This window comes from Erinaceus europaeus, chromosome 4 (assembly GCF_950295315.1).
Source record: "Erinaceus europaeus chromosome 4, mEriEur2.1, whole genome shotgun sequence".
Taxonomy (NCBI): domain Eukaryota; kingdom Metazoa; phylum Chordata; class Mammalia; order Eulipotyphla; family Erinaceidae; genus Erinaceus; species Erinaceus europaeus.
Genome location: NC_080165.1, coordinates 119194634 through 119212772, shown reverse-complemented (window position 1 = coordinate 119212772; position 18139 = coordinate 119194634). Strand labels below are relative to the sequence as shown.

General features: G+C 39.6%; 1 protein-coding gene across 1 annotated transcript in view; it reads right to left on the bottom strand.

Annotated features, from left to right (window-relative positions):
• MOXD1 (monooxygenase DBH like 1) overlaps positions 1–18139 on the bottom strand; it is a 93696-nt gene that overhangs the window by 51313 nt on the left and 24244 nt on the right. The gene's annotated exons all lie outside the window — the stretch shown is intronic.

Below are 18139 nucleotides of genomic sequence, written 5' to 3'. Positions count from 1 at the left end.
CAAAATATATACCTGAAAGCAGAAGTACACTAGAGTTTGCAGTGAGTACCCCCCTAACACTTCCTCTCCACTATTCCAACCTTTGGGTCCATAATTGCTCAACAATTTGTTTGGCTTTGTATGTTAACTCTCTTTTCAGCCACCAGGTTTCAGATGCCATCAGGATGCTGGCCAGGCTTCCCTGGACTGAAGACCCCACCAATGTGTCCTGGAGCTCCGCTTCCCCAGAGACCCACTAATAGGGAAAGAGAGAGGCAGACTGGGAGTATAGAGCGACCAGTCAACGCCCATGTTCAGCGGGGAAGCAATTACAGAAGCCAGACCTTCCACCTTCTGTAACCCACAATGACCCTGGGTCCATGCTCCCAGAGGGATAGAGAATGGGAAAGCTATCGGGGAGGGGGTGGGATATGGAGATTGGGTGGTGGGAATTGTGTGGAGTTGTACTCCTCCTACCCTATGCTTTTGTTAATTTATCCTTTCTTAAATAAAAAAAAAAAATCAGACTTTCCACCTTCTGCACCCCATAATGATCCTGGGTCCATACTCCCAAACAGATAAAGAATAGGAAAGCTTATTTATTTATTTATTTATTTATTTATTTATTTATTTACTATTTATTTATTGTTGTTTCCCTTCTTATATTTGTTACTGTTATTGTTGTTATAGCTGTTGTTGTTGTTGTTATTGGACAGGACAGAGAAATCGAGAGAAAGGATGGGAAGAGAGAGGAGGAGAGAAAGATAGACACCTGCAGATCTGCCTCACCTCTTTGTGAAGCGATCCCCCCCTGCAGGTGGGGAGCCACTGGCTCAAAACAGGATCCTTAAGCCAGTCCTTGTCCTTTGTGCCATGTGTGCTTAACTTACTGCGCTACTGCCCAGCCCCCAGTAGGAAAGCTTCTAGTGGAGGGGATGGGATACAGAACTCTGGTGGTGGGAAATGCATGGAATTGTACACCTCTTATCCTATGGTTCAATTGATATTTTCTTTTTTTTATTTTATAAATAAATTAAACAAAAGATTTAAAAATTTTTTTTAAAAAAACCATGTTCTCACATTCCTGGAATGTCTCTTTTTATCTCTGTAGAGGATAAATGTTTCTGCTGTGGGATTTTGTGTAGCAAAAAGCATTAAAAAACAACAAAATAGTATTCTAAAGTATTTTTTTGTGTTCTTTTTTTTTTATTTAAGAAAGTATTAATTAACAAAACCATAGGGTAGGAGGGGTATAATTCCACACAATTCCCACCACCCATTCTCCATATCCCATCCCCTCCCCTGATAGCTTTCCCATATTTTTAAAAAGCATTATACTACACATTTCCCAATATGTTAAATAAAAGTCAGTCATGCTCTATTATAATACTGGTGTCATTAACATCTAAGATTCAACATAAATGTTTTATCGTTCTGTTGGTCTGCTTCTAATTCTGCTTCTAAGACCCTTTCTGCTTTGATCATCACGTTAGGTTTGCTTGCATTGCTTAACACTGTGGTCTATTTACATAATCATTGTTTTGTTTGAGGCCCGCGCTGGTTTCATCCCCACTCAGTTGAGCTCTTTTTCCTTCTCCTCACCCCCTATCCTATGTACTTCCTCTTCCTGACACTTCTGCCTCAAGAGATATAAAGGACAGGATTTTCTAATGAATGGAAATTGATTGATTGTACTGCATCCCCCACTCATCAATAAAGATTGAACTGCGTTCCCAGCTCCGCCTGGTCGTCTCTCTCCTGCCCACGAAGCTAGCCTGGCATCTGGCGCATAAACAGGGACTGGCATCATTCTTTCAATAAAAGTGTGATTTATTAGATTATTTATTCATTTCATAGCAAAGGATTATCAGTAAATGTGCTTGTACTTTTCATTATGCAATCATCTGAAAAAATTAAAAAATATATATGTAAAAATGGGAGAAGAGTTGTGTAGTAGAAAAACAACAAAGAAAAATAAGTATCTGCTCATGTCTGTTGTTAAATGGCATTATTTAAGGTCATAGAACGGAAGTCTACTGGGTGACCTAAGAATGTGACTGAATATTTCCCAGAAAATATCACCAGCTGGTTTTTATCCATACTTAGACAAGAACAGTGGGAAATTAACTTGAATTTCATCTGATTTAGAGTAATGGGAGCAGGTTATGAAATCTAACCCCTCGGGAATCTTTTCTTTGAAATAAATACTTACTGCCTACTGTGGTCTCAGTGCAGTCCTAACACTGAGAAAATACTAGGTAAAGTTTCAATCATCCATTTCTATAATTCCCATAATGAGAGAAAACTAAGAAATCATGAGCTTAACAGGCAACAGGTGCTTTCACTTGTTTGATTTCATCTTCATTGGATGGTTTATTATTTTTTTTCCTATTCTGCAGCTAAAGTTCCAAACTCTTAATGGGTAAATTGCCTTATGTCACAAAACTAATATCCTTGAGAATACAAGACAAAAAAATCACTTTGAAATGAGCTGAATTCACTGAAATGATTTATTGCTAATTGTATCCCTTACTAGCTTTATGTGCGTCTTCCTTGAAAAGAGCCAGAGGTAGAATACACACCTGACCTATCTTCAGAGTCCATGCTGTGCACTGTACCAACCTGTAATATTTACTCACTAAGGCACTCTTAGTTTCCATACTTGATTTTTTATGTATTTATGTAGTTGATAATTGGCCAGAGCACTGCTATTGATGGTTCTTGCATACACACTCTACAGACTACCATTGGTCTAACTTCCTGGCACCCTCTTTTCTTGTTTTTGAATGGCATTATCAGGGCTGGTAGATAACTCAGATGGTAGGGTATGTTCTTTACTACACAGTGAGTTCAAGTGGATTCAAGCCCACACAACACATGGGTCCATCACGTACAGCACACCAAGAGAACTCTGTGAATAACTGAACAGTGGTTAGATGTCTCTGTGATCTCCCCACCTCTTGTCTACCTTTCCCTCTTTTCTCTTTGAAATAGAAGAATGAAGGAACTGACTCAGAAAATTGATGAACAGTATTATGACTCTAGTACTAGATCATAGCACCACATCAAAAAATAAATGAATAGTATATAATAGTATTTCCAAAATTTATTTAAATATACTTTATACAGTGTATTTCCAAGTACAAGAAAATCAGTGCAAATTGGGAATACTACCAGTACTTACTGAGCTGTCTGATAGGTGCCAAACATAGAATATGCAGCTATTATCTCACTTAAGTGACCATTTGAGACTAATACTATTATCAGCCCCATTTTACTAAAGCCTCAGAATATGCTGTAAAACTAAAGCCTCAGAATATGCTGTAAAACACATGCTTACAGAACCTACATTCATAGGAATAAAAAGATGAGTCTTTTAACTTTGAGGAATGCAGGAGGCATCTCAGCTTTATTTATTATTATTATTATTATTTTGGATAGAAACAGAGAGAAATTAAGAGGGAAGGGGGATACAGAGAGAGAGGTAAAGAGAGACCTGCAGCACTACTTCAACACTCATGAAGTTTCCTCCCTGCAAGTGAAGTCTGGGGGCTTGAACCCAAGTGCTTATGCACTGTAGTGTGTGCACTCAACTAGGCATGTTATACAGCCTGACCCCACATATAAGCTTTTTTTTTTTTTACCATGGCATACCCTATAATAGTAAATAACTAAAATTTGAAGACATCTGGACTCCAGTAAAAAAAATCGCTTTTTTAAGAAGTCATAAATATGTAGAATCCAAAAGAACCAACTGAAATTATTCTGTCCAATATTTTTGTCTCATTTTGACAAAGAACTGAGGATCAGATAAATTTTAATGCTTTCTCCAGGATCATAAAGCTAATATGGAACAGAATCAGTAATAAATAACTTCCATATAAAGGCAAGCATTCAAAGTGAATTGAATGATCCTGTACACTCAAGTAGTTATTAAGAACACCCATATAGCTAAACAATCTCTTCAATGTTTCTCTGAAGTAGATGTAACCCAACTGGACCTAGAAAGAAGTTTACAACACTGAGAAATCTAAGTAGGTAATCTTTAAAATATTCATAAATGCTGGTATGCTTCTAGTTCTGCTTCTGGGATCCCTTCTGTTACATTGCTTGACATTGTGGTCTATTTACATGGTCATTCTGTCACACTGGTTTGGTCTCACTCCCCCTGCCTCCAGGAGATTTTGGTTTAGTCTTTGCCTTTTCACGCTTCTTGCTTCTCCCCGCCCCCTATCCTACGTACGAGATGGAGGAGCACATTGTGTGGTGATTAGGTTGTTGGACTGCTTGCCCGCTTGTGAATAAAGATTAAACTGTATTTTCAACTCAGCCATGTGTCCCATGTGTCGTCTGTTACCCGCCCGTGAAGCCAGCCCGGAGAAAACAACATAATGGCGCCCAAACAGGGACCTGACCTGCCTATCCCCCAGATAAGTGAAGACGTTTGGCTACCTATCCACTATGGGCTGCTTTTCTGCTTGTGAAGAGGTTTCCAAAGGCCTCTGCCCTTTCTTCATGAGACTGTTTCTCTACATTTCGCTCTGGGCCACACTCTGGTTTCTGCCTGCCGCCCGCCCGCAGAATCCTGCTCACAGCTGCGGGGCGAGGGGCGGGGCTCGGAGACGCGCTGCTGCAGACTTGGGAGCCGGGAGTAGGGCAGTGGGCACGGCGGGCAGAGCTGCAGTCCATCCTGGCCCCTGCCCCAGAGCACCTCGGCCCGTGCGCCAGCCCACCTGCCCTCCTGCTATGAAGTCTGGGCAGATCCCGGACCACCCAGAGACCATGGGCTCCCTGCCAGGACTAGGCCACCTGGCCGAGATCCCCAGCTTGGCTCTGAAGGCAGAGGAGCTAGAATACGCAGAGATCCGTACAGTGATGGCAACCTGTAATTCCTGGAAGTGGAGCTGTGCGGGAGGCCACCTCCGGATGGCGCACCCACTGAACCACTGAACGGCTGAGACAGTGCAGATCTAGATTCGTGTTTAAAATGACATGTCTTCGTAACAAAAGTTTTTCTCCTTGTGTATTGAAGACCATGTTGATGTGTGTGTTTGAAGTTTGGTAAACATTAACTTTAAGGTTAAAAATGTAAATTTAAGGCTACATTCTTACCAGGAAAAGTTAAATGAAAAAAGTTTTCAACATAATTCTCATAAAGATAAAATTAACTTACATTTAAAGTCTGAGGTAAAAATTAGTTAAAAATCAGTATATTTTAACTAAGTTGGTCTAAAAAACCTGCGCACACCTAGGGTATGTCTCCATCTTGTATGGGTGTAGCAAAGGGAAAAAAAAGACGTTGTTGATATGTGAAGCTCTCAAATAACTTCTCAATTAGAAACGGTGGACTGCACAATGGTTATGCTAATGATTCTCATGCCTGAGGCTCTAGCAGTGGTTCTTTGCCTTACCAAATTTTATTGCACTTAAATTGGTTAAGCAGCCTTAAAATGAAATGAGAAAGACCTTCCAAATTTATAAAGATACTTAAACCAATTATAATCATCGAGTTATCAATTGTGGTAAACTTCTAACCTGCTACAAGTTTTGTTTCATAAGTAATTGCAGCTGTCAAGTTCTCTACAGAAAAGCGGAATTCCAACGGCTGACCTTCCTCATGCAACAATTCACCCCCTGGCAATTCTTCAGTGGACATCTGCTTTGGACTGGCACTTCTATCGGACTCACTGGTACACATCTTGGACATTTTGCACAACTTTATAGTAGCTTCCCTTTATGCTGCTGGGTTTCTCAAAGACTGACTGCATCCAGCTGCCTTGGGACTCTATAGACCATACCCCCCCCATGCTAGATAATGCCCACAGAGACAGGAAACACCCGTCGAGGCAAGAGAAGCCCACAGAGGCAAAAAATATCCTTTAGCTTGATAAAGCCTTGCCCACAGAGGCAAGAAACACCCCCCTCAGGCCTTCCCTTGGCATCACACTGGTTCTTGTTGCTCGCTTACTTTTTCTTCCATGTTTGTGCCAGTTTCTTTTTTGAAAATGCCTGTATGATATAGGTTTCTGTTCACCCCACACTCCTGATACTATGGTCAATTAGTTAAAAAGAAAGGGGGGAATTGTTGGTATGCTTCTAGTTCTGCTTCTGGGATCCCTTCTGTTACATTGCTTGACATTGTGGTCTATTTACATGGCCATTCTGTTACATTGGTTTGGTCTCACTCCCCCTGCCTCCAGGATATTTTGGTTTAGTCTTTGCCTTTTCACGCTTCTTGCTTCTCCCCGCCCCCTATCCTACATACTTCCTTGGTTCCTGACACTGCAGCCAGAGAAGAGAGATGGAGGAGCACATTGTGTGGTGATTAGGTTGTTGGACTGCTTGACCGCTTGTGAATAAAGATTAAACTGCATTTTCAGCTCAGCCATGTGTCCCTGGTCATCTGTTATCCACCCGTGAAGCCAGCCCGGAGAAAACAACACATAACCAGTGGTGCAGGAGGTGGCACAGTGGATGACACACTGGACTCTCAAGCATGAGATCCTGAGTTCAGCACATGTACCTGAGTGATGTCTTCTTTCTCTCTCTCTCCTTCTATTTTTCTCATAAATATTGAAAAATAATCATAACCATAATTAATGCTCAAATATTGTCCATTTTTCTCTAATAGGTGAAGATCTCTAAAACATCAAACATAGATGAATATTTTTAAGCTATTTGTATAGCAAATTCCTTAAAAAAAATAATGTTTCTGGGGCCAGGCACTGACACACCTGGTTAAATACATTACAGTGCACAAGGACTCAGGTTCAAGCCCCTGGTCCCTACATGCAGGGTTCCCCTGCAGGGTACATTCAGGAATGGTGAATGTAAACAAAGGACTCAAAAAGAGATGTTTAAGAACCCAGAACCTATCTACCTATCAAGATTTTCTGCCTCCCACTTAGGCAGCTGATCTTGTAAGATGAGATGATCAAAGGTGTTGGGAAATTGTGAGGATCCTCACAAAGCACCCTGCATTCCTGATACTATGGCCTATCCACAAAATCATTGTTTTGCCTGAAAAATCCCCACCCATTCATTCCTTTGATCTATCTTCTTTCTACCCTCAAGAACCTCCCTGCCTCCAGGGTAGTATTAATCCCACCAATTAAAACCCTCGCAACAGTTGCTAAGGAAATTCCAACCTTTCCAGCTCCATTGTGCCTTTCTCTGCCCCTTTCCTAGCCATTTCCATTTCTGACTTGCCACTTCCGGGTCTGTCTTTTAAAAGCCTTGGCTCTCTGATCAAGAAAGAGATTGCATTGTCTCACCACGTGTTTGGTTCCTGAGTCATCTCCCTTGCATCGCTGAGTGAGTAGCAACTCAGGTTGGCTCTGGTCAAGTTCTCTCCAGCCCAGACAGTACATGCCCAGCAAGAGGCACCCCCACGCTAGCCCAGCACAAAGGAATGAAGATTTTGCTTGCCTTTTTCTTGTTCTCTTAAGTATAAAAAGCCATCAATAACCCTTTAGTAAGCTGTATAAGATACATTATTTTTAAACATATGAATTAGGATTTTAGCTTACATATGAAGAGAATTCTCTCACAATAAATGTACCTCAAAAATGTATTAAACAAGTCAGTAACTCAGCTTATAGGAGGGTCTATCCAATCATTAATATTAACTGTGATAAAGCTACTTTTCACTAAGGAAAAGGGAATCACTTTATCTCCAATAAAGTAAGACTAATCACATATTACGCAAAGATTGGTTTGGACCATCCTTAAGTGTAAAGATATAAGTGGAACACTGTTTTAAGAAAGAGACCCAGGAAAGATCTTATGTGGGAATGAAAAGTTTTGTTTTAATAAAAGGTACAAGACTTTCCATTACTAAAATCCCTGTAACTACCTGCAAGTATGAACTTGGAGTGTGAGGTTGCAGTCTAAGAGAAGATGGATTTTCTTATTTTATTTTTAAATAATGTTTTTATTTATTATTAATAGTTTGTTACAGATTGTAAAATTAAAATTTATAGTTCCACACCACACCAAGCATCAAAGTTCCGTATCTCCATCCTCCCACCTCCCAAAGATAACCACCATAGTTCTCACAAGTCTTACAATCACTTTGCTTGTTTCTGTTTTATTTATTTTTATTTTTTGGCAAGTTCATGTAAATCAGATCTTTACTTATCTTGCTTAGTATAATCATCTCCAGTTCCATCTATTTTGTCCCAAAGGACACAAAATCATCCTTTTTATTGCAGAGTAATTTTCCATGGAATATATATCCCATTACTTCTTTAGCCCATCTGTTGATGGGCATTTAGGCTGCTTCCATTCTTTGGCTATTGTGAATAATGCAGCTATCAACATAGATGTGCTTCAAATCAGTGTTTGAGTGTCCTTTGGACAAATGCCTGAAAGTGGATCATAGGGTAAACCCATTTTTATTTGTTTAAGGACCCTTATGATCCAGCAATTCCACTCTTAGATACTTATACACTGGACACTCCCAACACTAATTAAAGATACATTTTCAAGTCACAATTTTAAGTAACTTTTGTAATATTCAAAATGCAAATCAATAAACTGGATCACCAGTCAATTAAATGTCTATAGTTTTATTATAACCTGATCTTACACAGAGATAAAATTAGTTGCTGTTTTGTAACTTTAAAATTTACCTTATTATCTCATAATTCCAGTATCTCATTATGTGATTATATTTAAAATTAGAAATATAACTGACATTTGGAAATTTATTCATTCCATTACATAAATTCATGCTGGAACTACTGATACATTTTATTCATGTGTTTGGTTTCATAGCTGTTGCAATTACTAAATGTATGTTGGGCAGTACTATCCATATTTACTTATTAATTTATTTTTATATATTGAAACTACAGTTAGAAACAGAATTCAGACAATTTATGTTTAATTTCTTGCAAACCTGTATATCAATATGTTCTGTTTTCAATGTATTTATTTTTCCTTAATCATGTTATTGGGGTTTAGTTTTTGATACATGGGGACAATTTCTTTTTTCTTTTTCTTTTTTTTTCTTTTCTTCCAGGGTTATCGCTGGGGCTCAGTGCTTGCACTATGAATCCACTGCTCCTGGAGGCCATTTTGTTGCCCTTGTTGTAGTTGTTATTATTGTCAAAGCTGTTGTTGGATAGGACAGAGAGAAATCAAGAGAAGAAGGGAAGACAGAGAGGAGGAGAGAAAGATAGACACCTGCAGACCTGCTTCATTGCTTGCAAAGTGACCCTCTGCAGGTGGGGAGCTGAGGGCTTGAACTGGGATCCTTACACTTGTCCTTGTGTTTTGTGCCTTGTGCGCTTAATCCACTGCACTACCGCCCAGCTTCCATGGGGACAATTTTTTTTTTCTCATGACAGGTGTCTGCAAAAACACTCTCAACTTAGGTTTCTTCCCACTACCATGCATCACAATCCCAAAGGTCCCTTCAACAATTCCAACTCCTCCCCCAGCCTCCTCTCCGGCCTCCTTTCTCAAAATCCTTTGCTTTGGTACAACACACCAATAATGTGTTCTTAACACTGACTACAAATGGCATACAATATAATTACATCAATTTTCTGTTTCTGAGAAAGTAGCTTTATTTGCACTAAGGAAGGACTGAGGCTGTCTGATACACTGATTTGTGAAACAAAATAGGAAGAAAGTGAAACACTTAGCTGGTAACTTCCCAAAGCACAGAGATCATGGATTCTGTGAAGAGATAAACTGTTCTTAAATTATTCTAAACTCTGTTAAGGGAAAAGAAATGGAAGTTGGATAACTTTTAAAGTAAGTTCTAAGTCTGATTACTAGTTTAGAAAATTAAAATTTCCTTGTAAACTGGCACTAAGCTGCAAAATTAAACTGCTTTTGAAAAGCTTTCAAAATCTACTCAAACAAATATTTTCTTTTTTTTTTCCATTGTCACTGAGGTTATCAATGAGGCTCAGCACTAGGAATCCACAACTCCCAAAGGCCATTTTCCCCCTTTTTGTTTCTATTTTGTTTAATAGAAGAGAAAGATATTGAAAGGGGAGGGAGAGATAAGGAGAGAGAAATAGAGACACCTGCAGACCTACTTCACCACTAGTGAAGAATCCTCATCTCCCTGCCCCCAGCAGTGGTAGCAGGGGCTCAGACCTGGATCCTTGTACATGGTAACATGTGTGTTCATCTGGGTGTATCACCACCCAGCCCCACAAACTAGTATTTTCAATTTATTTTCCCACAAGCTTTTTTTATATTACCCTACTAAAATTATTTTTTTAGTAATATTTCATCATAATTATGGACTTTAATGTGTTTTAGAATTGAGGTAACAGTGTAGTGGCAGTGAATTTGCTTATAAAAGGTCTCACTGGCAGAAAGTGCAAGTGCAGCTTCCTGGGCCAGTGGAGGGTGGGAGTGGGTGGGAGGGATGGGTCACAGTCTTTTGGTGGTGGGAATGGTGTTTATGTACACTCCTAGTAAAATGTAGTTATATAAATCACTAGCTAATTAATATGAGAGGGGGGGAAATTAATTGTATGTCTCGAAGTTTTTTAAAACACAGACTGAATCTTTTTAATATATAGGCTGTGTATTTGATATGCGGACTCTCTCAAAAGCCTAGACCAAGTAGATAGAAGCAACCAGTAGCACAGCTATATACAAGATACTGGGTACTGTACAGCAAACCCTAACAAAAGGACTTTTCAAAGTTAACCCAATTACCAAATAATGTAATGATAACATTAACTATCCATTGTCTTTTTGAACCCTAAGACAGCAGGAACCTCACATCTCCACTACAGAGCCTCTACTTCCCCCAGTCCTGGAACCCTTGGATAGGGCCCACTTTCCCGTATGCCTCTCCCAAACCATATCAAATAATATTGCATCCGCCGATCGCAACCTAATCAACACAACGACTGCCACCTCAACATGCTTCACTTCAGACTGTGTCCAGAGACTTCACGTGTGGAATGACAACCCTTCAGCTTCATTACTCGGGTGCGACCTTTCCTTTCATAGTATACTCTAATTCCATCCCAGGTGGTTCACTTTCTAACAAAGTCCCAAAACCTAGATATACACCAGTTTCTGTGAGAGAGAGCTTATGTTCACACGTATCCATAAACTACTGCAAAATATATACCTGAAAGCAGAAGTACACTAGAGTTTGAAGCGAGTACCCCCCTAACACTTCCTCTCCACTATTCCAACCTTTGTGTCCATGATTGCTCAACAATTTGTTTGGCTTTGTATGTTAACTCTCTTTTCAGCCACCAGGTTCCAGATGCCATCAGGATGCTGGCCAGGCTTCCCTGTATTGAAGACCCCACCAATGAGTCCTGGAGCTCTGCTTCCCCAGAGACCCACTCTAATAGGGAAAGAGAGAGGCAGACTGGGAGTATGGACCGACCAGTCAACGCCCATGTTCAGCGGGGAAGCAATTACAGAAGCCAGACCTTCCACCTTCTGCAACCCACAATGACCCTGGGTCCATGCTCCCAGAGGGATAGAGAATGGGAAAGCTATCAGGGAAGGGGGTGGGATATGGAGATTGGGTGGTGGGAATTGTGTGGAGTTGTACTCCTCCTACCCTATGGTTTTGTTAATTTATCCTTTCTTAAATAAAAAAAAGAAACAAAGAAAGAAAGAAAGAAAGAAAGAAAGAAAGAAAGAAAGAAAGAAAGAAAGAAAGAAAGAAAAGGGGGTGGAGAAAGCAAGGCACTCAGGGAAGGTAGAAAGCTTCTGTAGCAATGGTTGCTAGGGTTTTAGCTCGTACAGGGATAGGTGATACCCTGAGGGGGTAATATGGTGGTGGATATCTGTAAATAAAACTTGCATGGAAATATAAAAAAAAAAAAAAAAAAAGAATACCAGTTCGAGCCCCTGGTTCCCCACCTGCAGGGGGGTCGCTTCACAAGCAGTGAAGCAGGTCTGCAGGTGTCTATCTTTCCCTCCCCCTCTTTATCTTCCCCTCCTCTCTTCATTTCTCTCAGTATTATCCAACAATGACACCAATAATAACTAGAATAAAACAACAAGGGCAACAAAAGTGAATAAATAAATATTAAAAATTAAAACAAAAAAATAAAAATATAAATAAAAGGTCTCACTCACCACCAAAAACCAGAGCTAAGTAATCCAGTAGTCAGGGGGAAAAGTAGAATGTAACAATTAGCTTAGAAATCTAATCTTTCACCAGGCCTGAGATGTTAACCATCCAATTCCTATAATCTGGTGAGAACTTTCATAACACATGGAACTCCATAGTTCCATTTCAAATGGTGCAATCCCTAACAAAGATACAGACCCCAGATATAGACCAGGACCTAAGGTGTTGTAATTTAACTTAAAAAGGGGGTTAGTGGGGGTTGCTGTGGCGTGTGAAAGGATTCACAGCGGGGAGCTGGGAACTGATCTAAACAATACAAGTTTTATTAGGATGAAACAGGTAAAAAGCAAAATAAGCACTTATCATCAAGGGTTGAGAGCACGCTAGGTCCAGAAAGTCTAAGTATAGTTATCAAAAATTTAGTCCCATAAGATAAACAATTATTAGAGTTTACCAGCTAGCAGAGTCACACCTGTTCAGTTCCCAGGAGAAGTAGCCATGGCGGATACTCCACCAAGATGCATCCGACCAGGAAATGCAGCCAAAAAAAAAAAAAAAATCAACGCGTTCAAAGTCCCTTGCTTTTATGCATTCTCTTCTATGAAGCACCTCCTCATGGTGACATCATTTGTATGCTAATAGTCCCAAACTCCTGTTGGGGTCACAACACTAAGGGACAGGGTACATGTGTACATGTATGCATAAATTAGGAAAGAATATATACCGTAAGTTAAACAGGCTTAATAGGCTGCTGTGATTAGACTTAGACTCAATAAATTCAGCAAGAAAGTAGGAAGACCTAAAGAAGACAACATAAAGTACTTAATCAATATTTACTATTTAGGCCTAGACACCCTCCTCTTTTACCACCTATTTCACTCCCCTCAATAATTTAAGTCTAACCTCATCAGATAAAGTAAGGACTACAAAAACTGGATAACGACAAGAGACTGGTACACTTTAATGATGGTTTTTGGTAATACCAGGCCACCCCACCTTCTGGAGCTTTAGTCAAGGTACCTTGGATTCCCACAAATACATGATGAGCCTAGTCCTGTAACCTCTCTCCACCATCACTGGTCACTTCCATCAGGAACATCCTATCATCATAAGCCCTCTTATGAGCCTCTCTAGGACTTGCCTTCATTGTATAGGGCAATGGTAGGGACTGCCCCACTCTCTAAAGGAAGGCTGGGTCAACCTACTATGCCACTCAAGGAAGACTGGTTCTGAAATGAATGCAGTATTCCTAGCTGTGCCCACAGACTGCGAGCTTAGACTGATGGGGATTCAGATGTTAGACAGGCTCTTGTGTCAAATATGAATATATATGGGCCCTAGGTCAGATCGATGGGGTTAATAGTTAGTGGTATTTATATATTTTCCTCATATTTGGGAGCTACTCTCTGCCCTAATCCAGCTTTTGTAGATCTATTCTCAACTCTTGACACCATCTTCCCAGACAATACTTTTAGTTCACCTGCATGTTATCTATCAGGCTCAGACAAAAATTACTACAAAAATTACTAAAGTGCTGGGTCCCTTAGAACATACCTAAAGTAGACTTCCTAGCTTCTTCCCATACCACAACCTCTAATTTTATCTGTTCTATTCCTACCTTTGGGTTCATGCTTATTAAACATTTTTCCTCTTTATATCTTACTGCCCTTCAGCCACCAAGTTGCAGACACTACTATGATTCCATCCTGACTTCCCTGGGCAGATGACCTTGTCGATATTTCCTAGAACCTTATCTCTCTAGAACTCTCCCCCACTAGGGAAAGATAAAAACAGGCTGGGGTTATGGGTTGACCTACTAAAGCCCATGTCCAGCAGAGAAGCAATTACAGAAGCCAGACCTTCCACCTTTTGCACTCCATAAAGAATTTTGGTCCACAACGGAAAAATAAAAATTTCATCTCGAAGCATGAATTCTAAGAATAAAGTGATCAAATGTCTAAGTACCAGATAAGCTAAAAAAAAAAATTTTTTTTTGGGTCCAGATCCCAGAGACAAAGAATAAGGAAGCTTCCAACAGAGGTGATGAGGCATAGAACTGGTGGTGGGAACTGTATGGAATTATAACCCCTGTTATCTTACAATTTTGTTAGTTATTATTAAATCATTAATTAAAATTTTTTAACTAGTTTAATAAAAAAAGAAACAAATCTAGTCTTTAAGCGTTATTGGTATTCTTCAACAGTAAGATTCTAGTCACTAACACTCTTTATACAGACAAATTTGTATAAGCACTCCTGCCCAAGTGCAGCCACTGCCCATCCCTACCATTCCGTTTTAATCAGAACTTTTCATATTCTGCTGGGTCTCTAAATACTATAAAAGATGCTCCAAAGCCTTGCCAGTCACTGAGATCCTTCTTGTACTTAGTGAAGACAGCAAGATGATCCACAGAAAACTCAACTCTAAACACACTCTTATATTGAAAATATCCACATATCCAAGCATTACTTTGACATGCTTATAATATGAAAGCTACATAGCAATGTCCTTCTTAATGAGGAACCAAGTTGCCCATAAGAATAGACACTTTTATGTTTCATTCAAGTATTAAATATTAACATTAATAATGGGAAGAATGAATTGCATTAATACACCTAATTAAGGAATTTGTGTCTGATCAACTAACATTTCCTGAAAAAGAAAGGCTCTATGGTGTGCAACATTTCCTTTTCACTTCTGAAGCCATGGTTTGACATTTGTTTCTTATGTGGGATACTAGTAGACTTCCCTCACTCACTCCAAAGCTAACCTTATCGAAGTCAGGACTGCAAAAGCTGAATAAGGGCAAGAGACTGGCATACTTTAACAATGACTCTTCAGTCACTATCAGGCAACCCCATCAGCTGGGGCCCGTAGGGGAGTCCTGAGATTCCCAAACAGACATGATGGACTTAGACCTCAAATAAATCCCTCTCTCCATTGTTACCAGTCATTTCTACCAGAAACAACAAAATAGACCCCTTTGTGGGCCCCCATAGGATCTTGCCCTCAGTTTGGATCAACAACGGTAGAGAATGTTCCATCCTCCAAAGGGGGCTGGACAACATACTCTATGCTACATGTGAGCAAAACGGGGCAATATTGGGGCAGCTTGGAATGTTCCTACTCATGACCACAGAATGTGAGCTCAGACTTACAGAGATGCAGAAGTCACATAGACTCCTAAGTTGAATATGGGCCCTAGATCACATCAAATCGATGGGTTTAACAGTCAACAATATTTATATACCTTCCCCATATTTGGGAGTTACTCTCTTCCCTGATCCAGCTTTCTGATCCTTTTTCCAGCCATGACATCATATCCCCAGACAATAACTTGGATCCACCTGCATATTAGAGTTCAGGCTCAGGGGAAAAAAAAAAACAACCAAACTAGTATAGTCATGGGCCCTTTGGAATATAACTAAAATAGACGTACTAACTATCTACAAAATGGAGACCCTCCCAACTCTTCATCTGAACTATTCCAGTCTTTAGGTTCATGATTAGTCAACAGTTTGTTTGGCTTTATATGTTAACTCTTTTTTCAGTCACCAGGTTCCAGATGCTAACCTGATGCCAACAAGACTTCATTGGGCAGAGGACCCCATCAAAGTATCCTGGAGCCCAGCTTCCCCAGAGCCCCACCCCACTAGGGAAAGAGAGAGACAGGCTGGGAGTATGGATCAAACCTGTCAATGCCCATGTTCAGTGAGGAAGCAATTACAAAAGCCAGACCTTCCACCTTCTGTACCCCATAGTGACCCTGGGTCCTTACTCCCAGAGGGTTCAAGAATAAAAAAGCTATCAGGGGAGGGGAAGGGATACAGAGTTCTGGTGGTGGGAATTATATGAAGTTGTACCCCTCTTACCCTATGGTTTTTGTCAGTGTTTCCTTTTTATAAATAAAAATTAAATAATAATAATAATAAATTTTTTAAAAAATAAATTTACTGCAAATTAACACAGAAACAAATAAAACACAATAATATAAACACACACTCTATTTTCTGAGACTTTTCATTGGTATAAGGACATCGCATAGGCACAGTATTAAGTATGAAAGACTGGATTTTTGCATCCTCCTTTCATAGGTAAATAACAAAAAGTAGCATTGCACATTGGTAAGTATTCTAAATGCAAAATCATACATACATACTTAGGACTGATTATTAATTGCACAGACATCTCTCAACCTGCTCCTCTCATCTCTCTAAATAGTTGTGGATCATTCTGTAAACAATAGACAAATCTCAGAGAAATGAAATAAAGACAACAATGAGATACCACTTCACTCCTATGAGAATGCCATACATCAGAAAAGGCAGCAGCAACAAATGCTTGAGAGGATGTGGAGACAAAAGGAACCCTCCTGCACTTCTGGTTGGAATATCAATTGGTCCGACCCCTATGGAGAGCAGTTTGGAGAACCCTCATAAGGCTAGAAGTGGACCTAACCTATGACCCTGCAATTCCTCTCCCAGGGATATATCCTAAGGAACAAATCATACCCATCCAAAAAGATTTGTGCATGCCTATGCTCATAGCAGCACAATTTGTAATAGCCAAAATCTGAAAGCAACCCAGGTGTCCAACAACAGATGAGTGGCTGAGAAAGTAGTGTTGCATATACACAATGGAATATTACTCCGCTATTAAAAATGGTGATTTCACCTTCTTTACCCCATCTTGAATAGAGCTTGAAGAAATCATGTTAAGTACACAAGAAGTTAAGTCAGAAACAGAAGGATGAATATGGTGTGATCTTACTCACTGACAGAAGTTGAAAAACTAGATCGGAAGGGGAAACACTAAGCAGAACTTGGACTGGAGTATTGCAGTATTGCACCAAAGCAAAAGACTCTGCAGTGGGGGTGGGGAGGAGGGTTCAGGTCCTGGAACATGATGGCAAAGGAGAACCTAGTGGGGATTGTATTGCTATGTGGAAATGTTATACATGTACAAACTATTGTATTTCACTGTCAGCTGTAAACCACTAATCCCCCAATAAAGAAATTTCAAAAAGACAAGTCTGTATTAGTGAATAATCAATGAAACTAGGAGCACAAAAAAAAAAAAAAAAAAAGGAGACCTTTGGGAATTTGAGGGGAAGCAGCAAGGTGAATTGGAAGGAAGCATATGCCACAGGCAAACTAAACTTATTCATTACCCAAATTTGCACCTTTAAATTTTATCAGTTATTTTTAGAAATATAATAAGCTGTTTTTTACAACATCAGGTATTTTTTTCAGTGAAGCAGATGTTCTTAAGCAACCTGATAAAATTTTTAATATATAAACATATTATCTTTTTTTATTGGATATGGAAAGAGAAACTGAGAAAGAAGTGAGAAATAGAGAGGGAGAAAGAGAGAGAGAGAGAGAGAGAGAGAGAGATCTATATCACTGCTTCACTGCTTGTGAAGATTCCTTCCTTCTGAGTAAGGACCAGAGGCTTGAATCAGGCCCTTGCACATGGTAATATGTACACTCAACCAGGTGTGACACCACCTGGCCCCTAAATAGATTAATTTATAATTCTAGTCATTCCCACTACAGAAATATTACCTAAGGAATAGCTAGAAGTGTTCAAATTCCTCCTCAAACCTTTGCCTTTCTATTTAAAACTAGATGGCAAAAGAAAAAAAAAAGTTATTTGTAATCCAGGTTTACTTACTAAATTCAATAATCCTTAAAATTGTGTATGAGTCACATAGTCTAGTTCTTTGTTCTTTTAAAATCTCTCATACAATTGGAAATAATGTCTGTAATATTTTAGATAATTTATAACTTTAATTATATATTTAACTTGATAGAAACAAAGAGAAATTGAGAGAGAAGTGGTAGGGAAAGAGGGAGAAAGACCTGCATTACTGTTTCACCACTTATGAAGGTCTCCTCCTCCCCAAGCAGATGGGAACAAAGGGCTTGAACTTGAACCTTGCACATAGTTATGTCTACAGTCTATGGAGTGTGCCACCACCACCACTTGGCTCCAATCAGTAATTGTTTTCTTGGCAGGGTTGTCTATAGGCTTCTCAACTAGGATTCCCATGCCCCTGACAGCCTTGGCTCTCCTTAC